General features: G+C 42.5%; 1 protein-coding gene across 13 annotated transcripts in view; it reads right to left on the reverse strand.

The window, feature by feature from the left end:
• The window catches only part of robo2 (roundabout guidance receptor 2), a 1,412,536-nt gene that overhangs the window by 850,157 nt on the left and 535,261 nt on the right, over positions 1-27,118 (reverse strand). The gene's annotated exons all lie outside the window — the stretch shown is intronic.

Below are 27,118 nucleotides of genomic sequence, written 5' to 3' on the forward strand. Positions count from 1 at the left end.
GCTTTTTTTGTGTGTCAGGAGCAACCGGAGTTGCTTCTGGAGTGAAAGAATTGACCATCTGCAAGGACGTTGCCCAGGGGATTCCCGGATGTTTTGATGTTTTACCATCCTTGTGGGAGGCTTCTCTCATGTTTCCGCATGGAGCTGGAGCTGATAGAGAGAGCTCATCCGCGCTCTCCCCAGGTGGGATTCGAACCTGGCAGCCTTCAGGTCAGCAACCCAACCTTCAAGTCACAAGGTTTTTATCCCCTAGGCCACCAGAGGCTCCTCAAGGGATAGCTGTAATAATAATAATAATAATCATCATCATCATCATCATCATCATTTGTGTCCTGCCCCCATCTCCCCATAGGGGACTCAGAGTGGCTATCATAAAAGGCAAGTATTCAATGACAATAAATAAATACATGCGTACATAACTTAATAAAACATGTAAACAACACAACAGCAATTCAATTGTTTAATAATAATAAATAATAACTTTATTCTTATATCCCACCACCATCTCCCCAAAGGGACTCGGGGCGGCTTACAGATGGCACAAGGTGCATAAAACCAATATTAAATGGAACACACTATAAAATACAATAAAATAAAACATATGCAACATATAAAACATCAATTCAGACTCAATCAAGCTGCAATCCTCTAACTGTGGTGGTAAATTACTGACACCATGGTCGGGTTGTAAACATTGAAATAAAATAAGTGCCAGCTGTAGTAATGGAAAGAGGGCATGGGATAAAGTGCAGGCTGTGTGATGAACCACATAGGACAACTAGACACTAAATATTCTCAGGCTTGGTTGAAGATCCACATCATCAATTCCTTACGAAAGGAGGACAGTGTGGGGGCTTGTCTAATCTCCCTGGAGAGGGAGTTCCAAAACCGGGGGGGCCACCACCAAGAAAGCCCTCTCCCTAATTATGATTAAAAATCATAATTAAACCATACAACACAGTAACACATTGAACAGTGCAAATGATGTTAAAAGCCATATTCCTATTCTGTTCTGTATTTCTTGAAACCATAACTTAACCAAAAATATGGAATACTTCACCAATTTGCATGTCATGTAGAAGGTGAAGAAATGGACAGAATGTTTTGAAAGTCCCAGAAGGCTACAAAAAGATAATGGGAGATTAGTATAATAGAGAGAAAATCATGAAAGCAAGCCTGTAGGTTGGCTTATGGTTGGAAATTGGTCACTCACAATCTTCTTGATGGTGGCTGAAGTCATAGATTTGGTTTGGTACCAGTAACTGTCTAGAAACTCAGTACATGATCACACAAGTATGGAAGAATACTGATACAAAAATCACCTATTGATGACTGATACTTATGTGATAAAATCATTTCACACTTTATGATCATAGTGCTATTATTGTCACTGGGCTTCTAATTGTGAGAGGGCTCTAATACGTTATGAAACTACAAATCCCAGGTTTCCATAGAATGTGGCTATGGTAGTCCAAATGGGATTATAGTGTGATAATTGTGTTAATATGAAAATATCATTCGTCTATGGCAGTGGTTCCCAATCTGGGATCCCCAGATGTTTTTGGCCTACAACTCCCAGAAATCCCAGCCAGTTTACCAGCTGTTAGGATTTCTGGGAGTTGAAGGCCAAAAACATCTGGGGACCCCATGTTGAGAACCACTGGTCTATGGGCTTTTTATATTTTACTTTTGACTGGATAACACACAAATATAAAGGCCATGAACCTCTTTGTACTATTGGACTAGAATCTGGGAGATTCAGGTTCAAGATGAAATTCATAGAGTTATCTAGAGCCAGTTGGAATTCTTTTTTTAATTGTCTCCTGACCTGAGAAAAAAGTTGTGAGGTGAGAATCATAGATGATGCCTTGAACTAGTCTGTTTTGTCATTGTATAATCATTATTGAATGTTTGTCATATGTGATCTGTGATCCACCCTGAGTTCCCTTCAGGGTGAGAAGGGCAGAATATAAATACTGTAAATAAATAAATAAATAAATAAATACATTTGAACTTATTGAATAAAAGATAGATCTAACAAATAAACAAACAATGCACCTTAAGTTAAGGCCTGTGCTGATATGAAGACAGGATACCCCTGGAGATTGGGACTAATGTGTTTTGTTATTAAGAAATCTCATGAAAATATTGCAATTTAATACTGCTTCCATCCAGTTTCAAAGAGAAAAATTGCACCCTAAACTATAGGTTCTAAGGAGAATCAGGTTCAGAATATGGTTCCCTTTTTGGCTACTTGGACAATCCAATTTCATTTTCTGTTATTTAAAGAGTCACCTCTACCAAACACTCCTACTGCCTGTGTCACAAAAAGTAACTCTTCTACATGTTGGCTGCCTCTAGCACTGGATTTTGAAATGCCAAATGCAATTAAAGCCATAGGAAAGAAACTGCCAAAAATGTTAATAGTCTGTTTGTCTTGATGACAAGTATGGTTCTACCTGGATAAAATGTTGAGAGAGAAAAACACCACCATCTGCTAGCATAATTTCTTCTCATCTCCAGCATTGCCTACCTTTTATTTCCCTTTCCTTGGACTTTTCCCAACTTAGCCTCTTTTGAAAGAGATATTTTTTTAAAAAGTAAAATTAAGATACTCATTTGGAAATAAGTTGTTCATGTCTTGGTATGTGTCACACTAATTTGCTCCTTGGGAATAATTTTCTAGCCTTTTGTATTAATTTCCCTTAAAGCTAAATTAGACTCTGGCTGCCTTTGTTCTGCAGATGACTATTCTGATAATTGTGCAAGTGTCTGAACACATTAAGACATTATGCAAGATTTATATATCCCAAACCCACTACTATTTTCTCAGTGCAACTTTTAATTTATGATGACTTCCTTGTTAAACTCAAAACTGTTTTGGCAGCTAGTGTCTCAAACAAACAACTACCTTGCAAGGACATTGTGTCATTCAACAAATGAAATACACAGAAGCACAAGAAAATAAATATCTTCCTTCAGGGGTAGGCTAAACTGAGCTAGAAACAATCCATGTGACGATGTTTGATTATATAGTCTATCTCTAGTCTTGCAGTGCTGAGATAGTCAAGAGATTAGAGCAGGCATGGACCAACTTTGACCCTCTAGGTGTTTTGGACTTCTATTCCCAGAAATTCCAGTCAGCTTACCAGCTGTTAGGAATTGTGGAAGTTGAAGTCCAAAACACCTGGAGGGCTGAAGTTTGACTATGACTGGATTAGAGAGATTGTGTTAGGCCGTCAGACTAACCATCGGCAAGTAATGAATGTAGGAAAAAGATGAAACTATTTAGACCACTTATTTTTTCAGAATACTATTCTTAAAAGCAATTGATAGTTTGGATGCTGCTGACCCCCATCTAGCTACTTTATGCCTGTTCCCCCAGCCATCTGGTAGGTTAGCCTAATTTTACTGGCAACATTAGGACAGCATGTCAGTTTTGCCTCACAATCACCACTTTGACCCAAGATAAAAAAAAAAAAAAATAGAAAGCAGACAATCTGACAATCTGACATAAGGATTGTGTGGGCCTTTTTCCGGTTGTACAGTCTCTCTCTGCTTCTTCTTTAGAGACTGTGCAGCATCCTGTATAGCAGTAAGAAATTAATTATAATGTTTGTAAAGCTGAGTAGGGCTTGCCTAACTGGTAATGTTTTTTTCTTTGGATACAGCTGACCAAAAAGTGTGGGAAGGAAATGGTCACCCACTCTTACCACCTGCCACCAAAATAAATTGCAAGATTCTCCCTTGTGCTCAGGCACTTTGGACCACAACAAAGTGTTGCACAGTTACAACAGCAATCTAACAATGGTTGATCTGAAAAAAGCAACAAAACATCTCATGGCACCTTAAAGACTAACACTTTTTATTCCACACAAACTTTTATGAAAAGCTGTCTGCAGCCTACTTAGTCACATGTAGCACAACAACACAAATATTCTTGCACAAATAAATTGATTGATACTTATTTATACTGAGATAAATATTATTTGTACTCATTCAAATTCCAAGAAATAAAGATGAATCTCTAGATGAATTATTGTGGATTTGTGCAAAATATTTTTATGCAAAATACAAAGTGCTGAATCCTATTGTTAGTTCTAATTGGGACTGATGATATGTTTCAGACTTTTATATAACCCCTAAATGGACAAAAACTCTCATAACATTTTAGGACATATTCAGAGATCCACTCTGTAAGGATCAATATTCTTTAAATTCTTCGTGTTATCTGACTGGGTTTATTATCTTTCTTGTTAAGATGTATTTCTTTTCCCTTAAGATGATTTATGGCCCCTGTATAGTCATCATGGTGAATGATGGCATCATAAATCTTTATCTTTGTATTGATGTTTGGCATGTCAATACAGTGTTCCCTCACTTATCGCTGGGGTTAGATTCCAGGACCACCCACAATAAGTGAAAATCCGCAAAGTAGGAACACTATATTTATTTTAATATTTATGTATTATTTTCGTAGTTATACATTATTTTAAGTCTTTATCAACCAATTGTGTGTTGATAAATCGCCTCCTTCTCCTCCCGTTGCCGCTTGGGCTCCCTTTCTCTCCCTTTGGCTTCTCCTTCCTCTCTTCCTTAGGCTGTAAATTGTAATTTTTATAATTTATAATAGTCTTTTAGAGTTTATTGAAAAACCGCGAAACTGCGAATCTGCGAAAAGTGAACTGCAAAGTAGTGAGGGAACACTGTAATGGTCCTTAAATTGCTGTGGAGGGTACTAGAAATGTCTATCCTGAATATGTAACATATGGAACATCTATATACATCCTGTGAATGTACATTATTAGTTTAAAGGCTCCTTTCAGAACATTTGCTAGGAGGCTGAGTGTGACCTCATAGTCGAAGTGTTGACCTATCTTTCAGTCACCTGAAGGTCAAATGAGGATGTTGTTGCTGAATCCAGGAGACGGACTGATCTGAAACTCATGAGATAATTTCTCAGATGAAACACATACCAGGTCATTGCTATAATAGTCTAATGGCCATGCTCACCAAATATTATTCTACAGATTTATTTGAGCAAACATACAAAAACATAAATCCTCTTTTAAAAGGATTCTTAGCAATAAGTAATTTTAAAAGGGACTATCCCCCCATTCCCAATTGAGCATTATGGAGATCTAGAACTGTGTAGTGGCAATGAAATCTCTAACCTCTGTCACTTTTACCTATGTACACTCATAAATTTATTCCACCTTTTCTACATTGTCGTCCACATTTTCCATTTGGAAATTCACATTTTAAAATATCTTAAATATATATTTCTAATTTCATTCTCAAAGTAGCAATTTCTAAATTTATTCTTGCTCAAATGATGCATATTTTAATGCCTTTTGGTATTTTTCTTGAGTCAAGAATTGCATAGGAACAGTTTGGAAGTGTGAAAGCTAATGGGAAACACAGCCAGGAAGAGGCAAAAAGAAGCCTTCCAGATGTTGAACTGCAGCTACTATCAGCCTTAGCCAGTATAATCAATAGTGAAGAATGTTGAGAGCTGCAGTGCATACATATGGAAGGGTACACTATGCCAGCTTTAGGGCTAAATTCGATGTAGATCCTACCTAACAAGATTGAAATTGATCAAACCGATACATTTTGATTCATTTTGGGTAGAATTGATGTTGGATTTAACTTTAACTTCCAACCCACAGATCTATCTCGTAGCCGTGGATCATGTCATACAATTCCAGAAGTATGGAATAACAAAATACACAAGCATCTTTAGTATTTTTGTCCTTTCCTGATACACTAAACTCTGTTCCCCCATGCACCCACATGATATGCTGACCTTCCAACACATCACAGTGCTGAAGTAGCTCCTTTATCAATGGCATAGTAGAATGTGCTGCACAACTGTTCTAATTCTGGGGTTGGAGTTCTCTTTCACATTATATTCTATTTAAATCCTTCTATGTTTATTATACTTATCTAATGTATGGCAAACCTTCTTCAGTATCTACAATAATATAATTTCAGAACATATGTGATGATACACTGAATGTGTATTTGCACTGTAGATTGGCTCCACTTTAACTGGCATGACTCAGTGCTATGGAATCCTGGGGTTGTAGTTTGCTAATGTGCCAGAGAAGAGTAAAGAACTTGTAAAATTGCAACTTCCAGGATTCCATAGCACTGAGCCATGGCAGTTAAAGTAGTGTCAAACTGCATTCATTCTGTAGTGTAGATGCATCCTGAATTAAGTAGAGAATGGAACTATTTCAAGGATTCAGCTAATTTTGCTAAAAGCCCCAAGCTGATATTGGCAAACAGAGCAGGATAGTTCAATGTAATTTGCTATGCTAAATGACAGCCATTATAGGACTAATCCAGAAAATTTCATGTTACATATCAACATATATCAGGAGTTTATGTAATCAACCCTTTTCATTTATCACTACTATGAAAGAGTGCTTATACTGGAATCAATTCCATATGGCGGAAGACTTGGATAAATCACTAAAGCTAGTCACTTTAAATGTCATTACACATTTTGCTAGATCTATATATTAACATTTTCAGTTTATGGGAAAAGTAAGAGAAGCAGGAATAGCTGAGGTGGCAGCAACAACAAAGCCAGGGTGGTTTCATTTAGCCCTTATGCTTCTGTTGAATCTGAAATTATTCCCCGAATTCATTTACTGGGACAACTTCATAGCAAACAAACAGTGAAGACAAAAATATAGCAATTGGCTTTGAGATTCATATAAGTTTTCACATAATTAGAGATAAAAATAATGTTCTGGATTGTACTCTGATAAACACTAGTATGTTATGTTGCTCCCTGGTTGCAGTTTCATCTGCAAGTATGCAGAAGTTAATCTAAATATATATAGCTTGGGTCCAAACAATTTGAACAAACTTATTTCCTGATAGAGGAATCTGCGCATTTTTTAAAATCCTTGGAGGAGAACCTTCTTTTTGACACATCTACATCAGAAATGTATTTGGTGAGGACAAAGGACAGAGAACCCAGAGAGTCCTTTAAATACTGACTTTTTTTTACAGTTAAGAGAAACAGAAACACTTACAATCTGGGCAAACATGGGCTGTATTCCGGATTTGGACATTGTATAGATTAAATAAATGCTTTATTTCTATAAAGCTTTAGAAAGGATATGTACAACAAAAGATTTCAAGAAGGTTAAATTTTAATCCAAATGTATGGACTCTGCAAGAGATCAGGTATCAAAACTACAAAAATGTTCAGGACATCTGATCCCTAAGTTTTCCAAACTGTAGTAAAAGCTGATAAAAATTTTCTAGGTGTCCATGATTAATTATTCCAGGATTTCAGATTCAATAAAAGAATTGAATCATGGAAACCAGAAAATGCATTGGGTACATCCAGAAAGTAATAATGGAGAGAAATGTATTTATAGCTTTATCATAATGACATGACTAAAAGCAGCTCAATTTTTAAAGCAAAAAAAAAAAAAAAAGATGATGATGTTATCATTGCTATTCAAGGCACTGTAATTGCTACCAGTAACTATCAAGAATATATAACAAATATTGCAGATAGAGACATTTTGAGAATATGTATTAAATTTGAAATAATTGGGCATACAGTGGCTGGTGCCTTATGTTGCAAAAAAAAAAGTAGATGCACAGGCTAGTTCTATGTATGTGGGTTACATCACTACTTTTAATTGATGTTTTAATAATTCATGTTTTAATTAAAGGTTTTAATTGTAATTGTTTATTCAATATATGTGTGTGTGGCATCAAATTGTTGCCTGTTGTAAGGCTGCCTTCAGTCCTCTTTGGGGTTGAAAAAGGCAAGATATGGTAAGTAAAATAAATACTGTGATGCTGAGATCTAATGCACTTGGGGGAAATGCTACATTTTTCTGAAATGAGAGATAAGAGTAGCATATGGGGTGTACTTCGGATTTTGACAAATCCAGAACTGAATTGTTCCACTTCAGCCATATTTGGGAGATATCTAAGTGAACCCAGGATAATTGAAGTAGTCTGAATCTAAGTCTTTATGCCAGAAGAAGCATAATGCAGGTGAAAATCAAGTTACAGCTCATAGGGCATATCATTCCCAGACTTCACTTTCTGAACCTCCAGCAGTAAAAGAAAGCTGTCCAACACCCATGGTTGTTTTTTTTTATTTTAAAAAAAGGTATTTTGGGATAACCCCACTCCCGAGTACAGCATGCACAGAGGCCACAAGGTATTACATTACCACCATAGACATTCCCTTGTATTACTAACCACAAATCCTTCTGTTTTCTTTGGCATTCCCTCTCAAAATGGTGACAGGCATGCCATCTTCCCCCCACATCTAGATCAGGGTCTTTTGTGGGTCCCCCTACTTGCTGATAAGGTTAATAATGATTTATTGCACAAAATTTGAGCTTAAAATAAAAAAGCAATTGCTTTTAAAAAATGTATCAAAATAGTTAAGTATTATTCATTGACATAAAAAGGGAAATTGCAGAAGTGCAACCCCTCTCCCAAGAAATCCAAAATTTCTGCCCACCTCCTAAGGTGGAAATAAAAATGGATTTCTTTTAAGAAAAATAATTTATTTATTTTGTTTTTCTTGACACAATGAAATAGGCAAGGGTCAATACATTTGAACATATTTGTTGGAACTATTTTGTAGATTCTGTAGGAACTGGGGAGGGGAAGCATTGGGTGTGTGCTAGAAAAATACTGGATGATCAAGTCTTTGTACTTCTATCATTGTATGCCCTACATCCCTGGTGCCAGCTTTTAAAAAAACTTTTTAATTGTATGCAAGAAATCATTCTAAATACATACAATCAACACTTACAAACAGCCCAGAGGGAAGAACCTCCTCCAATAACACCTAAACCAGTCACAGTATTAAAAACTGATAAATAAATCTTGTCTTAAGTTACTGTGCAAAACAGGTGGATAATACTGAGCACTATTACAATTTGAGTACCGTATATACTCGAAGATAAGCCGAGTTTTTCAGCCCTTATTTATGAGCTGAAAAAGCTTCCCCCAGTTTATAATCAGGTCAAGGTCAAGGCCAGCAACAGAGCCTGCAGGCTATTGCTTGCAATATGTGATCTATTTCTCTCTTCTTCCTTATCAGTGCATTTTCTTTTGCAAAGCCTCCCTCGCTCTTAATCAAGGGAATGTTTTGAAAAGAGAAAGACACCCTTGCAAGTCAAGAAGAAGAAAAATATATATTCATTAATCTTATGAAAGCATTTTCCCCTGAAATATTAGTTAAACTCTTCTACAGAGTTTATTTATTTATTTATTTGCAGCATTTATATTCCGCCTTTCTCACCCCGAAGGGGACTCAGGGTGGATCACATTACACATATAGGCAAACAATGTCTTTTAACATAGAACAAAGACAAGACAAATATGAGTTCGAGCGGGCCTTGAACTCATGACCTCCTGGTCAGAGTGATTCATTGCAGTTAATTGCAGCTGGCTTGCTCTCCCGCCTGCGCCACAGCCCGGGCATTAACCCCTTGCAAGCTTTTGCCATCTCTGTATACCTTTATATGTGTATCTATCTATATGCATTAATTTTATATATGAATTTCCCCTCATATGTTTGCAGGTCTTTGCAAATCCTTTATACCTATAAATCCATGTACCTGTGTATCTGTAGCCATAAATATACATTATTTTTATATATGAATTTACCCTCATATGTTTGCAAGTCTCTGCAAATATCTATATAAAGAGAGATGTTTGGATAGATATGAATATATGTCAGCTCACCACAGCCGCTCCTGAATGAACACACGAGACTCTCTGTGTTATCACCAGAAACTTTTACTGTAGGAAACATGAACATCAAAAAAGCCAAGAATGGGAGGCTCCGGCCAACCATCCTTTATATACCCTCCCCCTCATTTGAAAAGTCTCTTCCCGCTCAGCAAAACCCCACGCAAATTCCCCGCCAAGTCCAGCAGCCGTTTCTTCTCCGAGTCCTGAGCCGCAGGTGTCTTATCAATGTCAGTGACCCTGAAACTCAGAGCCACATCCAGGCTCTAGTAGCAGGGTTCTGACATGGCGTCCTCCTCCCCTTCGTCCTGGAAGGAAAAGATTAAACACAACTATTGTTCTCCGCTGTCCAGAGTTCCTTTATACTTTTTTAACAGGCTGCAATGGAATACCGGGTGTACCTTTCCTAGGTCCTTGGGTAGCCTCAGCTCATAGGTCACTTCGTTTATTCTTTTTGCTACCCTGAACGGCCCTATATAGCGTGGAGCCAATTTTTTAGATGGGAACCCCAATTTCAGGTTTTTTGTGCTCAGCCAAACCAGATCCCCTTCGCCCAATTTGTCCCCCTCTCGGCGCCTACGATCGGCAAAGAGCTTGTACTTCTTTTGTGTTTCCCGCAATGCCTCCACCACGGTCTGCCACCCTTGCTTAATTTTGGCCGGCCATTCCTTGTCGGTCTGGCCCTCTCCTTCCTTCCACTCGGGTAGCCTGGGGAAAGGTGCCACCTCCTGTCCGTATACTATTTCGAATGGGGCACGACCTGTGGCCGAATGTACGGCCCCGTTAAAAGCCATCTCAGCAAACGGTAGAAGGTCCGCCCAATCATCCTGTCTATAATTGGTGTACATCCTCAAGAATTGGCACAGTGTTTGTTGGGTGCGTTCGACTCCCCCGTTGGTTGCGGGATGAAAAGCCGAGCTCAGGTTCCTTTCTGCTCCTAACAGCTGTAAGAATTTTCCCCAAAATTTTGCAGTAAATTGGACTCCCCGGTCGCTAATTATTTTGTCGGGACACCCATGTAGGCGATATACATGCTTCACATACAAATCAGCAAGTTTTTCAGCTGAGGGGAGTTTCGGCAGGGCCACAAAGTGTGCCTGTTTTGAGAATAGGTCCAATATTGTCCAAATGTATCTGTGGCCTCTGCTGGGGGGTAGTTCGCCTACAAAATCCATGGCCACGCATTCCCATGGCCTCATGGGCTCCACCACCTTCTGCAATAGCCCCTGGGGCTTCCCAGGTGGTGTTTTGCCCTCTGCACATAATTCACACTGCGTGACGTACCCCCTGGCGTCTTTCCTCATTCCGGGCCACCAGCATTGTTTGGCCAACAGTTTAATAGTCCTGGTGGGGCCTAGATGACCCGCACCCTTGTTATCGTGGCACTTCCTTAACATTTCTCGTCTTAAACATTCAGGAATATACAATTTCTTATTTACAAACACCAAATCCCCACACAATTCTCCCTTTTCCTTGTTAGTTTGTAACCATTTGTCCATTCCATACGCTCGCTTCAACTCTTCCTCCCATATTTCTCCTCCCCCCGTGGAAATGGCAGTACGTTTGTTTTCTTTGGCTGCTTGTGCTCGAGTTAGTACTGCCAGGCCCCACTGCTTATCTAGGAACAGGCTCCCTTCAGATTCCTGAATTCCTCCCCCGTGCTGAGGCATCCGAGAGAGAGCGTCAGCGAGTATGTTATGTTTCCCCTGGAAGAATCTGAGTCTGAAATCAAAACGGCTGAAATATTGGGCCCATCTAATTTGCTTCGCTGATAGTTTACGAGGGGATCTTAGATACTGTAAATTTCTATGATCAGTCCACACCTCAAACGGTGTTCCACTTCCTTCCAGAAAGTGTCTCCAGCACTCTAGTGCTTTTAGAATCGCTAAGGCTTCTCTCTCCCAAATCGGCCAGTTTTTTTCTGTATCGCTAAACTTTTTTGACAGATAGCCACATGGCTTCAGGTTCCCCCCCTCGTCTTTCTGCAGCAGAACTGCCCCATATGCCCGGTCTGACGCATCGCAATGTAGTACAAAGGCCTTAGACATATCAGGGTGCTGTAGGACAGGTTCCTCAGTAAAACGCTTTTTAAGGGCTTCGAAAGCTTCCTGGCATTCTATTGTCCATGTCAGTTTGGCCCCTGGGGCCTTCACTTTGGCTGTTTCTCCCCTGCCTTTAGTTTTTAACAAATCCGTTAATGGCAAAGTGAGGCGCGCAAAGTCCTTGATAAATGTTCTATAGAAGTTTGCGAACCCTAGGAAGGATTGCAGCTGCTTCCGTGTTTTGGGGGCTTCCCACCCCCTCACGTCTTCCACCTTCGCAGGGTCCATCGCCACTCCCTGGGAGGAAATCCTATACCCCAGAAAGTCTATCTGGTCTTTATTGAACTCGCACTTGGCAAGCTTCGCATACAGTTTCGCTTCCCTCAACTTTTGTAGGACTTCCCTGACTAGTTCTACGTGTTGTTCCTTAGTTCGAGACATTATCAATATGTCATCTAAAAAAATAAAGACTCCCTTGTACAACAATGGATGCAATACTTCGTTGATTAATTGCATGAACGCGGCCCCTCCCCCGCACAAACCGAAGGGGAGCACACGATAATTGAATAATCCGAATGCGCAGGAGAAGGCCGTCTTCCACCTGTCCTCTGGTTTGATCTGCAATTTATGGTAGGCCTCAATTAAGTCCAATTTAGTGAATATCTGTCCTTCCGATAACTGGGCGATCAAGTCCTTCACTAAGGGTAGGGGGTATTTATTTACAGTACTGATTGCATTTAGGCCCCTGTAGTCAATGCAGAGCCTCAGCGTTTGGTCCTTTTTCCGCCTGAACAACACAGGCGCCCCTAGAGGGGAATTTGAAGGCTCTATGAAACCCCTCGCTAGGTTTTTATCAATGTATTTTCTCAGTTCCTCCTTTTCCCTAGCTGACATCGGGTATATTTTTGCCTTGGGAAGCTCTGCTCCTGGGACTAGCTCTATTTTCACTTCAACTCTCCGCTTCGGTGGGAAATTGTCTGCTTCCTTCTCATCAAACACGTCCACAAAATCCCGATACTCTGGGGGTAATTTATCTGCCAGTTCTGCTATTCTGATAGAGTCTTCCTCCCCCCTTTTCCCTGGCTCCCTCTCAACTTCCTGGCTCCCTTCTTCCAAATTCATCCTGAAGATCATGCTCTTATCCTCCCAGTTGATTTGCGGGTTGGCCTGCCCCAGCCACGGCATGCCTAGTATAACATTATAGCTGGCTATTTGTGATATCACAAATGACACCTTTCCTTCCCAACTCCCTATCTTACACTTTACATCTTCGGCACTGTACTTAGCTAACGATCCCGATGCTGTGGATCCGTCCAACTGCGAAAAAGCTATTGGGGATTCTAGGTTCGTTCTTTCGCATCCCAATCCCTCGGCTAATTCAGGGGAGATGATGTTCCTGGAACATCCACAATCCACAAATGCTTTGCAGGTTGCTTGTTTGCTGCCATTTTCAAGCTGAATGGGGACCACTATCATAGCTTTGTCCTGACTTACCAACCCCCCCGAGTGGTGCCTCATCGGTGGTTCTTCCTCGGCGCGTTTTCCTGCCACGGCTCTGGGTTTGGGCTGGCCTCCGCCTTCCCCTTTTCTCTGCCAGCACTCGGCAGCCCTGTGGCCCAACCGGCCGCACACGAAGCAGCCACTCCTGCTGGCGCTCACGTTCCCTGTCGGCTCCGTTCTCCTCCCGGCTGGGGTTGATCCCTCCTTCCGGCTCCCCTCTTTCATCTGCGGCCGCTGCTGTAGCCCTCCTCGGTGCCTCCTCGCCTGGGCCAGCGATGTCTCGACGCGCCCCGCCAGCTGAATCCATCCGCGCAGTGTGTCAGGCTCATCACGATGCACCGCCCAGGAGAGGATCTCCCGCCTGAGACCCTCTTTGAAGAGTTCTATCTTTGTTACTGCAGACCATTCCGGCACCTTTTCGGCGAGGCATTGGAACTCCTCCGCATACTCAGATACCGACCTCTGCCCCTGGGAGACGGTCTTCAACTTCTCCCTCGCCCGGATCTGCTCCAGTGGATCTCGGAAACGGGTCTCCAGGGCCCCCATAAAGCGTCGGAGTGACCCCAGACATGGGTCGCGCCGCGCGTGCAGCTGAACGTACCAGCTGGCCGCTCCCCTCTTCAACACTGCACCAATGGCCCGTATCCGGCTGGATTCCGTTCTAAAAGTGTGAGTATTGTCCTCCATATAGCCCCTCACCGTGGTCAGGAAAAAATCCAGTTCAGAGGACTCTCCCCCAAACTCGATCCTTAGTTCCTCTCGTCTCGGTAGGGGTCCCTGTGGTGGCAATCCCCAATTCTCCGCCCGTCGCAAGCCCCCTTGCGGACCAGTGGGCCCCGCTGCTGCTTCTCTTGGCCCTGTGCCACGCCCGGCATTCGCCAGGGGCACCAGGGTCTCAGCTGGGAGCGTAGCTGGGATTCTCGGAGGTTTTTCCCCTTCGTCGTCACTCTCCTCCACCCGCGTCAGGCTTGTTTGGGTCTTGGGCCGGGCGCCGGGCTCCTTTCGCATTTCCCTTCCCTTCGGTGCTGGGAGGTCTGCAAAGCCCTGGCTGCTTCCCACGCTCACGTCCCACATTGAGCCAGCCCGAAGTTCCCTTCCTCTCTCTGGCTCCGCCAAAAACGCCAGGCGCTCCATCGCCCTCGACATCACTGCCAGGGTGGTCTCCATCGCCGACATCCTCTCCTCCAGAAACACCATCCTTTGTGGGCCTGGGGAAGGTGAACCTTCCTCTCCTCCGGTGCTGTCTCCCCGCACCACTCCACGCCTCTGGGTTACCCCATTTGGCTGGGCATAAGCGGTGGATGACGCCAGGGCCGCCAGCTGGTGGAACTCAGCGTCCGGCTCGGGAGTGGCCCTTTCCGACCTTCCTCCTCCTGCGCCCAAGAGCTCTTCATCCTCCACTTGCATGTTACACCTCACCGCTACAGCGGGATGGTGTCCGTATTCTTGGCTTAGTGTCAGCTCACCACAGCCGCTCCTGAATGAACACACGAGACTCTCTGTGTTATCACCAGAAACTTTTACTGTAGGAAACATGAACATCAAAAAAGCCAAGAATGGGAGGCTCCGGCCAACCATCCTTTATATACCCTCCCCCTCATTTGAAAAGTCTCTTCCCGCTCAGCAAAACCCCGCGCAAATTCCCCGCCAAGTCCAGCAGCCGTTTCTTCTCCGAGTCCTGAGCCGCAGGTGTCTTATCAATGTCAGTGACCCTGAAACTCAGAGCCACATCCAGGCTCTAGTAGCAGGGTTCTGACAAATATATTTGTACCTACCTATATATAGGGCTTGCAAATATTACATGGGGGAAATGAACACACAAATATATATAGACATGTCTAGATAGATAGATATGGCTTACAAATATTGTAGGGGAAATGCACAAACACAGAGAGAGGGATTTGCAAACATTTCAGGGGAAAATGCATATGTGAAATTAGTATCTATAATTGTAGATCTAGATCTAGCTCTGCATTGTTTATATAAGCATTGAATGTTTGCCTGTTACTATGTTGGAAGCCGGCCTGAGTCCCCATGGGGAGATAGGGTGGGATCCAAATGAAGTTTTTTTTTTTTATTATTATTATTATTATTATTATTATTATTATTATTATTATTATTATTAGGTTATTGTTGATTCCATATTGTTTTTGTTGCCCCTACTTTTCCACTTATAGAGCTAGTTTATTACTTTTCTTTGAAATATGGTAAATATTCAAAAACATTTAACCTACTGATGCCTCGATTAATGAAATTTTATTGGTATCTATTTTTATTTTGAAATTTACCCGTAGCTGCTGCATTTCCCACCCTCGGCTTATACTCGAGTCAATAAGTTATCCCAGTTTTTTGTGGTAAAATTAGGGTTGGCTTATATTCGGGTTGGCTTATACTCGAGTATATACGATAATTAATAATGGGGCATACATTACAGAGAAGGTCCTCACTTTTTTCACGAAAGCACATTGTTAGGTTTTCTGAGGCAGTGACCAGAGTCACTTTTTCTATCCATGGAGGGACAAGTTGTCTTTTAAATAGCAAATTTCAAAATGTGTTGAAATGTTTTTCATTCATCAGAACTCTCTAGCTCACGTACCTATATTTTGAAAAAAGTGGTGTATATTGACACCACTGCTAAACATTCCATTTTGATAACACAGCCCAACCAAAAAAATCCTTGGTGTCTTGGGTTTTAGCCTGTTCTGGGGTATTTGGGACACTGATTCAGAAAACTGCAATGAAGAGACCGCATCAGATTTAGTTTCTTAGATGTGGTTATTATGATTTTCTGTGGGTGAGCAGATGACAACTGGTATATGGAATGTGCTCTGTATCTCAAAAACTAGAGCTGATGAAGGAAAACTGGTGCCATTTTTGGAATCAGAAGGTTAAATATACCCAGGAACAGGGCTAACATTTGAAGCACGGAAATGTGTGTTAGCCAGTGTAATATTACTTTCCATCCCTATGGGTTGGGAATTCTATTTCTTAAATTCCATACAAAAAGCTGTCATTTTTCAGACTTGTGCAGGCAAGATATTTCCAAGATGTTATTGTTAGTTCTCTGGAAAAATAAAATCTTTGCCTACATAAACTCTGATGATGAATAATAATACTACATCTAATAATATAGGCTAAAAAAGGAAATACGCATACATGAAGCATTTTCTTTTCCTTCTTAAAAGTACATCACATATTATTGCTTTAAAAACCTGGAAAGCAATCAGTGCTTTGTATCCTTTGAATGGAAATGGGGTCAAAATTGATCTGGATAGTCAAATTTATTATTACATGCAGAGAATGTACAATGAAATGTGATTAGAGCAAGTGAGACCATTGGTCTCTTGAAATAGTGCAGCCTAGATGAAGAGAATCAATACTACTGAAAGCAAAATTGGAGGCCTGTCAAATCAACTTAATTCCTATTTTCTGAATGAGTGGAGAAGGATCGCCATATGCACTTGCCAATAACCAAATTAGCTTGCTTTCAGCTCAGCTGCGGAGTCGATCCACTATGCTGCTTAAATACCATCACTTCTGAAAATGAGAATTCGCTGCATGCCTAAATCTGTGTTCACAATTAGAAATTTCAGATGAAAAACCAATATACAAACTAAGCTGTGGTTTTACTGCATATTAATCCTGATTTATTTTCAGTAGAAATACTGACCTCTGGATGCTGTTAGATATCATTAGCCGAGAGAATTAAAGGGTACATTTATGGGATTATTGAAATCAATATGAGTCCCTTGGAGTTCACCTCATAAATGAAAAGTCATAGTCATTTTTATCTAAAGAATTCAAATATCTTATGGGTTGTGGTCCTACATCAGCTTAGCTTAGATCTGAACTCAATGAGGCATACATTGGAATAGCTATGTATAAAATAGGACAGTTAATATTGAGTGGTCCATGCCAGGCATTTTGATGTAGTACTTGCAGAGTTTTAGTCTGAATATCTTTCTCTTTTTGTGAGCACATTATTCATGCTGGGGTCTGTGCATATGAAACTTTCATATGGTCACCTACAGTGAGGAATTTCACACACGTTTAGGTAAATATATTCTGATTTGATATAAGAAGCTATGGCCTAAAAGGCTTAAAGGCACCAGCTATCATCTGATCATGGAAGCCAAGCAGGGTCAGTTCTAGTTAATACTTGGATGGAAGACAACCCCAAAATAGCAGGTGCTGTTGGCTGTATTTCAGAGTTAACCACCTCTAAGTATTCCTTGCCTAAGAAAACCCTATGAAGTTTATGGAGCTGTTGTAAATAAACAGTCAGCCTGAAAGCACATGCACACACATGTCCTAATTCCTGCGAGATCTGGTGTCAGATATTATATCAACAGCACAAGGGCTCAGGATTATGTTCTACTCGTAGATGATGGGTACTACACACATGGTAGCTTTGACTGTCCAATGAGACAGTTATTTGTAAGCATCTAATGTTCATGAGTAGATGAAAAATGCCTGCACAGTCCGAAATTGTGACTAGCTATGTCCATGGTATAAAAAGAAGGTGGTCAGAGACCTTTTGATAAACAATGACGCCACAATTAACTGTCACAGCACAATGCGATGGAACTGAAGGATTTGTAGTGTGTGCTGGCATAAATAGCCCAGTGTAACTATGAAATGAGTGCAGATCCATGGAAGAGAATGTCACTGACATTGCCTTCTCTGCCTATGGATGAGGGAAGACATAACAACTCCAATCTGATCAAGAGGGGAGTGAGCTTTTTGTTGCGCTGTTGCTGGGCTAATAGAACAACTAAGTACAAATGTGTGAGTGAATATTTATGCTGATTAGGATCTTGTTTTAGATACCAATTATTTTTTGTTGGTCACTTAATTCAGCAAAAGGCCCTGGTGGTGCCGCAGTGTGTTAAAGTGCTGAGCTGCTGAACTTGCAGCTCACAGGTTCAAATCCCGAGAGCAGAATAAGCGCCGGCTATTAGCCCCAGCTCCTGCCAACCTAGCAGTTCGAAAACATGCGAATGTGAATAGATCAATAGGTACCGCTCTGGCGGGAAGGTAACGGCGCCGGCCACATGACCTTGGAGGTGTCTACGGGCAACGCCGGCTCTTTGGCTTAGAAATGGAGATGAGCACCAACCCCCAGAGTCGGTCACGACAGGACTTAATATCAGGGGGAAAACCTTTAAATCTTAACTCAGCAAAAAGAAAATATTAACATATCCTATTCAGTATATTAGTTGACAATGTATCATTGGAACAATTTTTTCACTTTGATAATTGTAATGCGTTGTGTTTTAAAAAATGTAATATACAAATTGTTTGTATCACAAAATGAAGCATTTATTAACATTTTATTCACACAAGTGGAAAGTTTGCCTCCATAAGGTCAGGCAGACCTTATGGAGTGGCCTTACATATTATGTGTGACCTTTTTTGGGTTATTTGGGGTCCCGATAGCAGAAGCACTGAACTAGATAATTAGCTTGGCAGGATTTCAGACAGTTGCCTTTATGAGCAGAGATAAAGAGTGGCAGACAGCACCTGTTGGCACCTTGCCTCATAACTCACTGTATTCAATAAGGAGTTTCATAGGGAAGGAGATTTTAAAGCAAAGTCCTCCTGGTGCAAAACAAAGCACAGTCTGTTTCCAGACACAACAACTATGGTTATGTACCTTTAGAACAAGCATAGAGTTATATATCAATGCAGCATACTACTCATTCATCAATGAAGGAGGCCTTCTATTCATAAGGAAATATTTAGATTGTTGCCCACACCTCATAAAATAAGATAGTGTAAATCATCTGAGGAAACGCATGCATTAAAGAAGTGCTGTTAGTTGCATTACAGTACACATTCCTGTCCTTGCTTCTAAAGTGACCTCCATTTACTACATTTGGCTGAAATACAACAGGGCATATGGATTTGTCCAACTTTAATTGAAAATGCAGATTAAAAAGAAACAGAAAAACCTCTCTAAAGACTCGTGCTAAATATTTCCACTATGCAGGATTGTCAAAAAGTTTTAACTTAGTATAAGATTTAATTTGAAATGCTTATAGGCAAAGAGTGTAGTATAATAAGCAATCAAAAGTGTCATTCTTAGTCTGAATTAAATGCCTTAGTTGAGTTCCAAAAGAAAGTGTTCTATGTATGGCTCAGCTCCTGGTGACTGGCTTCTTGCAGACTCAGACCCTGAATGTCTGGCTGAAGCAAGGCCCAGCAGAAACATCTGCTGCCTCCAGAGGCTGGGGCATAAAAGAAGGATGCTGGTGAGGTCACTGCTGAAGGAGCAACACCAAATGGGGTTGCCCCTTTTGGAGGGGGGGTGCCACAAGGGTGAGAGTATGTCCCTATGCTTGGCAGTCCTCGAGCCTATACCCTTGCTTTTAACATCTGCTTGTTTGATTTTATATAAGGTTTTTATTTGCCATATTTTAGCCTGCTCCATATAGGAAGGATGTGCTCTCCTGGATCTCTCAGCAGCTTTTGATACGATTGACCATGGTATCCTTCTGGGGTATCCCGCTGGAATTAGATTGGGAGGCACTGTTTTACAGTAACTCCAATCCTTCTTGGAGGGCCGTACCCAGAAAGTGGTGCTGGGGGACTCCTGTTCGAACTTCTGGCCATTGACCTGTGGTGTTCTTCAGGGTTCCATTTTGTCCCTCATTCTGTTTAACATATACATGAAACCATCCAGAGTTTTGGAGTACAGTGCCACATGTATGCTGATGACACCTATCTCTACTACTCCTTTCCACCTAATGCCAAGGATGCGGTCCTGACAGGTCCTAAACCAGTGCCTGTCATCAATAATGGACTGGATGAGGGCAAACAAACTGAAACTTAATCCAGACAAGACAGAGGTACTCCTGGGCCCCTTTCACACAGCTGTATAAAATTCCATATTATCTGCTTTGAACTGGATTATATGGCAGTATGGACTCAGATAACCCAGTTCAAAGCAGATATTGTGGATATTCTGAGTTATATGGCTGTGTGGAAGGGCCCATGGGCAGTTGGAAGGCAGAGCTGGGATTACGGATTCAGACTATGCTGGCTGGAGTTATCCTCCCCTTGAAGACACAGGTTCACAGTTTACGGGTGCTCCTGGACTCAGCATTGTACTTAGAGGCCCAGATGTTGGCATTGGCCAGGAGGGCCTTTACACAATTAAAATCTGTGCACCAACTGCACCTGTACCTTGAGAAGCCAGATCTGGCAAAAATGGTACATGCCATAGTTACATCCCATCTGGATTACTGTAACACATTCTGGCCCAAAGAGCTGCAGCCAGGTTGCTAACTGGGGCTGGCTACAGGGACTGGATAACTCCCCTGGCTGCCACTCTGCTACCAGACACAATCCAAAGTGCTGGTTATGATCTTTAAAGCCCTAGATGGTTCAGGTCCAGACTATTTGGCTGACCGCATCCCCTTATATGAACTTGTTTGGGCCCTGAGATTTTCAGGAGAAGGTCTTCTCTTGGTCCCACATCTACCTCAAGTTTGGTTAGTGGGAACAAGAGAGATGACCTTCTCAGTGGCTGCCCCTCGAATCTGGAACTCCTTGCCCAGGGAAGCCTGAAGGGCCCACTCCTTGCTGTCCTTCCAACAGCAGGCTAAAACCTTTTTATTTAGATAGGCTTTTAAAGATGAAGGTGTTTAAGATCAATTCAGGGGGTGCTGTGGTTTTCAACTTTGAATTTGTTTTGATGATTTTTAACTGGGTATTTTAAACTGTTTGTATTTAATCCTGTTTTAGTGTTCACATATTTGTATATTTTAAATGGTTGTATGGATACTTCTATGTTAGGCTGCTTTGAGTCCCCTGCAGGGGAGATAAAGCAAGATAATAATAATAATAATAATAATAATAATAATAATAATAATAATAATAAATCCGAATCTTTAGCGCTGATATCAACATGGAGTTTGATTTGGACAAATGTTCGACAGTGACACCGAAGAAGGGAAAAATCATTGAAAGTGAGGGCATAAATATGCCTAATGGCCAAATGATAATAATAATAAAATAAAACTTTATTTATATACCGCCCTATCTCCTGGATGGGACTCAGGGCGGTTTACAGTCATAAAAGCAAACACAAACATTACATAACAACATAATACACATTATTAAACAAAGTAAAACAATACAATTATAACAATAATTCACACTTAAATGACCAGATCAAGGGGACGGGAACCATAAAACCAATATATTAAAATGTATCATTTTAGGCTAGGGAAATCTTGTGCAATATATTCAGGCCCAGAAATCGGCGGTAGTCCAATATAATTACTCAAAAACCTGCCGACACCACCAGGTCTTCAGTTCCTTATGGAAATTGGATAATGTACGGGATTGCCTGATCTCTTTTGGCAGTGCATTCCAGAGCCAGGGGGCCACTGCCGAGAAAGCTCGTTCCCTCATCCCCACCAGCAGCACTTGAGACGGTGGTGGGAGCATGAGAAGAGCCTCCCCGGAAGATCTCAAGGTCCGCACTGGCTCATAGGAGGAGATGCGATCACGGAGATAGGTAGGGCCCGAGTTGTATAGGGCTTTATAGGTCAAAACTTGCACCTTGAATTGGGCCCGGCAGTTTATCGGCAGCCAGTGGAGCTGCTTTAATAGGGGCATTGTGTGCTCCCTATAGCCGGCTCCCGTTAGAAATCTGGCTGCTGATCTTTGAACCAGTTGGAGTTTCCGGGCCATCTTCAGGGGCAGCCCCACGTAGAGAGCATTGCAGTAATCCAGTCTGGATGTAACTAAGGCATGGACCACCGTGGCCAAATCAGACTTCTCGAGGTATGGTCGCAGCTGGCACACAAGTTTTAAATGTGCAAAGGCCCTCCCGGCAACCGCCGACACCTGGGCATCAAGCACCAGAGATGAATCCAGGAGGACCCCCAGACTGCGGACCTGCGCCTTCAGGGAGAGTGCAACCCCGTTGAGCACAGGTTGCCACCCAATACCCCGATTGGTCCCACGACTGACCAGGAGGGCCTCTGTCTTGTCTGGATTAAGCTTCAACTTGTTAGCCCTCATCCAGTTCGACACAGCTGCCAGGCACCGGTTTAGGGTCTGAGCGGCTTCCTTGGAGTTTGGTGGAAAAGAGTAGTAGAGTTGGGTGTCTTCTGCATAGAGATGGCACCGAACTCCAAAACCCCGGATGACCTCTCCCAGCGGTTTCATGTAGATGTTGAAAAGCATGGGGGAGAGAATGGAACCTTGCGGGACCCCACAGGTCAAAGGCCAGGGGTCCGAGCAGGTGTCCCCCAGCTTCACCATCTGGGAACGACCTTCCAGGAAGGAGCGGAGCCACTGCAAAGCAATGCCCCCAAGACCCATTCCTGAGAGCCGCCCCAGAAGGATACCATGGTCGATGCTATCGAAAGCCGCTGAGATGTCCAGGAGAACCAGAAGGGATGCACTCCCCCTATGCACTCCCCCTATCTATTTCTCTGTGACCAAAGCCGTTTCAGTCCCATAACCAGGCCTGAAGCCAGACTGTGACGAATCCAGATAATCGGTCTCAACCAAGAATTCCTGGAGCTGAGAAGCAACCACCCTCTCCAGGACCTTGCCCAAAAATGGGAGGTTGGAGATTGGCCGGTAGTTGTTCAATAATAATGAATCTAAAGTCGCCTTCTTTAAAATGGGCCTCACAATTGCCTTTTTAAGGCAAGATGGAACATGCCCTTGCTGCAAAGAGGCATTGAGGATATCCGTAAACCAATCAGCCAGCCCCCCACCGGCGAGTTTGATAAGCCAAGATGGGCAAGGATCTAGGATGCAAGTGGTTGCCCTCACCGCTCCAAGAACCTTGTCAACGTCATCAGGCTGAACAAGTTGAAACGATTCCAATAAAATCTGACAGACAGGTGCCTCGGTTACATCCCCTGGTTCTGCACTAATGTCAGCATCCAAGTCGGAGCGAATTCGAGCGACTTTGTCTGCAAAATGATGTGCGAACTCGCCACATCGGGTTGTCAGGTGATCAGAAGGCCCCTCCCCCTCAGGGGGATGGAGGAGCTCCCTGACCACCTGAAACAACTCTCTTGGTCTATTAGTTGCAGACGCAATGCGCGCAGTTGAGAAAGTCTTTCTGGCTGCATGCATTGCCACGGAGTATGCCTTAAGAGAGGCTTTAGCCTGTGTTCGGTCGGATACACTTCGAGTCCTCCGCCAACGGCTCTCTAGCCCTCGTCTCGTACGCTTCATCACCGCCAGCTCCCCAGTGAACCAGGGAGCTGGTTTGGACCGATGCGACAAGAGGGGACGCTCAGGGGTGATCGTGTCTATTGCCCTAGAGACCTCCGTGTTATAGAGATCTACCAGGACATCAACAGGATCGTCAGCCAGCATGGCAAGAAAATCCCCAAGAGACGTCAGGAATCCATCCGGGTCCATAAGTCTCCTGGGGCGGACCAACTTAATGGGCCTACCACCCCTGCGGAGGTTAGAGGTTACAGTAAGTCTAAAGCTGATCAGGTGGTGATCGGTCCATGACAATGGAAGAATTTTTTGCTCTTCCACACCAACATTTCCCCCATCCGCAACAAAGACTAGGTCCAAAGTGTGGCCAGCTACATGGGTGGGCCCTGATATCACTTGGGACAATCCCATGGTCGTCATGGTGGCCATGAAGTCCAAAGCTGCGCCAGACAGGGCGGCCTCCACGTGGACGTTGAAGTCTCCCAGCATAACAAGCTGCTGAGACTCCAACACCACGTTGGAGATCACCCTCGCAAGCTCTGGCAGGGAGACTACTGTGTCGCGGGGTGGTCGGTACACAAGCAGAAGCCCCAGACTGTCCCGGTTACCCACTTTCAGATGGACACATTCGAATCCTGAAAATTGCGGAGCAGGGCACGTGATCAGGATGATGGAATCATGATAGACCAATGCAACCCCGCCTCCCCGCCCCCCAGGTCTGGCCTGCTGATGCACTCTGAAGCCTGGTGGACAGAGCTGGGTAAGGTTTACCCCCCCCCCAGCTCATCCAACCAGGTCTCAGTAATGCATGCTAGGTCTGCTACTTCATCCAGGATTAAGTCCTGAATGGCAGCTGTTTTACCATTCACAGACTTAGCATTTAACAGCAGGACCTTAAACCCAGGGGGGCTGTCATGCTGGCTCTCTAACCTATCTCGCTTCAGGGTTGCAAGAACTCTGTTGTGCTTCTCCCTGAGTTGGTGTGTTTGATCACATCTCCGCCTCCCCAGTACAGTCTCAATGGTGGATCCCTGGCTCTGGAAAACATGATGTCCCTGGATGGTCTCATCTAAACTTGGAGGAGAGGATAGTCAATGTATAGCTGGTGCTGGAGGAGGAGGGGAGAGTCCTCCTTGGGCGGAGCTTTGTAGGATGATAAAGTGTCACCAGCCAGAGGCCTATAAATATCTGGGCATATTACAGCTGTACAACATCAAGCATGAACATGTGAAAACTGCTCAGCAAAGAATACACACAAAGGGTCAGAAAAATTCTCAAAAGCAAGCTCAATGGAGGCAATATCATCAAGGCCATAAACACCTGTGCCATACCTGTCATAAGATATACTGCTGGCATCATAAACTGGATGCAGACGGAACTGGACAATTTGGACAGAAAAACAAGAAAACTCATGACCATTCATCATTCACTTCATCCTCCCAGTGATGTTGACCTGCTATATCTGCCTAGAAGATCAGGTGGCAGAGGACTTTTACAAGTAAAACAAGCAGTCAAAGAAGAAGAACATGCCTTGGCAGAATATGTAAAGGAAAATGAGGAACCTGTTTTGATTGAAGTCAAAAATCAGATGCTCCTCAAAGCACAGCAGACAAAAAATCAGTACAAGAAAACTGCACTACAAACTAGAGCTGACAGCTGGCACAATGAAGCATTGCATGGACAGTTCCTTGACAAAATTGAAGGGAAGGTTGATAAGGAGAAGACCTGACTATGGCTCACGAATGGGACACTGAAGGAGGATTCAGAAGGCCTGATTCTTGCAAGCCATCAGAACAAATGAAATTAAGGCCAAAATCGAAAAATCAGCCAGTGACCCAAAATGCAGACTGTGCAAGGAAGCTGATGAAATTATTGATCATATCCTCAGCTGCTATAAGAAAATCGCACAGACTACAACAGAGGCAAAACTATGTGGCCAAAATGATTCACTGGAACTTATGCCACAAGTACCACCTCCCAGCAGTAAAGAACTGGTGGGATCACAAACCTGCAAAGGTAATGGAAAATGAACACGCAAAAATGCTGTGGGACTTCCAAATCCAGACTAAGTTTTGGAACACAACACACCAGACCTTACGGTTGTGGAAAAGAAAAAAGTTTGGATTATTGATGTCGCCATACCAGGTGACAGTCAAATTGATGAAATAAAACAAGAAAAACTCAGCTGTTATCAGGACCTCAAGATCAAACTGCAAAGGCTCTAGCATAAACCAGTGCAGGTGGACCCAGTGGTAATCGGCACACTGAGGGCCGTGCCAAAAGATCCCAGCCAATATTTGGAAACAATAAACATTGACAAAATCACAATCTGTCAACTGCAAAAGGCCACCTGCGCGCATCATCCAAAAATACATCACACAGAACTAAACACTTGGAAAGTGTTTGACTTGTGATTTTGTAATACGAAATCCAGCATATATATCTCATTTGCTGTGTCATACTATGTCTTTATGTCAACAAAATAATGATGATGATGATGATGATGATGATGATGATGATGATGATGAAATTATTTCCATGTAACAAACCACAGAAGATGAAGAGGCCATCCACACTGCAGAATTACAGCAGTTTGACACCACTTTAATGGTTATAACTCCATCCTATGGAATGCTGGGATCTGTAGTTTATTGGGTTGACAGAACTTTCTGACAGAGAAGGCTAAACATCTCACAATATTACAAATCCTACAATTCTATAGCATTGAGCAATGACAGTTAATTCTGAAGTGGGTATTGCCTTAGATGTTATGATTGTCCCTCTTCCTCTTTTATAAATATCTAACCACTATATAAGTGAACTAATTGTCATCCTATGATGCCACCAAGATAATTTGCCTGAGCCAGGGGATATTTAGGTTTACTATAGATTCACCCCCTTCACCCCTGAAATCAGAGGCAAATGAGGTTTTCTGTGCTTCACTCATTGGCAGATTGAATGATGGGCCATGACTCCAAAAGATTCAAATTATTGCTGATCTTCTAACCATAGAACTGTTTGGAGGGAAACCATAAAATAAAGGGAAACCAAACTCAAAAGAGGGAATACAAAGAAAAATGTTACTTCCTTTCCATGGTTTCAAAAGCAAAAGTTGGACCTCTAAACCTGTAACCCTTTTGCTGAAACCTCCTAGCTCTGGGTATGTGTATGCAAGTGTGCTCATAGCAACACAACAGTCTTTAACCCTGTTTTGCAAAATGCCTTCACCCATCTAATCTGCCTTCAGGTTTTAAATCAATCAGTATATCAGGAGAGAATACTTCTGGAACATAGCCACACAGCCCAAAAGACATACAACAACCCAATCAGTATATACTTGTGAATTTTATGCAGTGAATGTCACAGCAGAAAATGTATGGAGAAAGAAAGGTGGGACTGAGACTTCAAAGGTGAGAAGGTACAGAAAAGACTCATTGGTCATGGTCATCATCATACCCATGGTGTGGTATGATTAGGGATTTGGACTGTACTAGGTAAATAGAGGCAACAATTTGCCACTTGGCTTAAAGTTCATAAAGTGTGCTGACTACTATTTCCATACCTTTCTTTTCTTATGATTGCTCACAATATCTAACACTTCCAGGCCTGCCTTT

This window comes from Anolis carolinensis, chromosome 3, assembly GCF_035594765.1.
Source record: "Anolis carolinensis isolate JA03-04 chromosome 3, rAnoCar3.1.pri, whole genome shotgun sequence".
Lineage (NCBI taxonomy): Eukaryota > Metazoa > Chordata > Lepidosauria > Squamata > Dactyloidae > Anolis > Anolis carolinensis.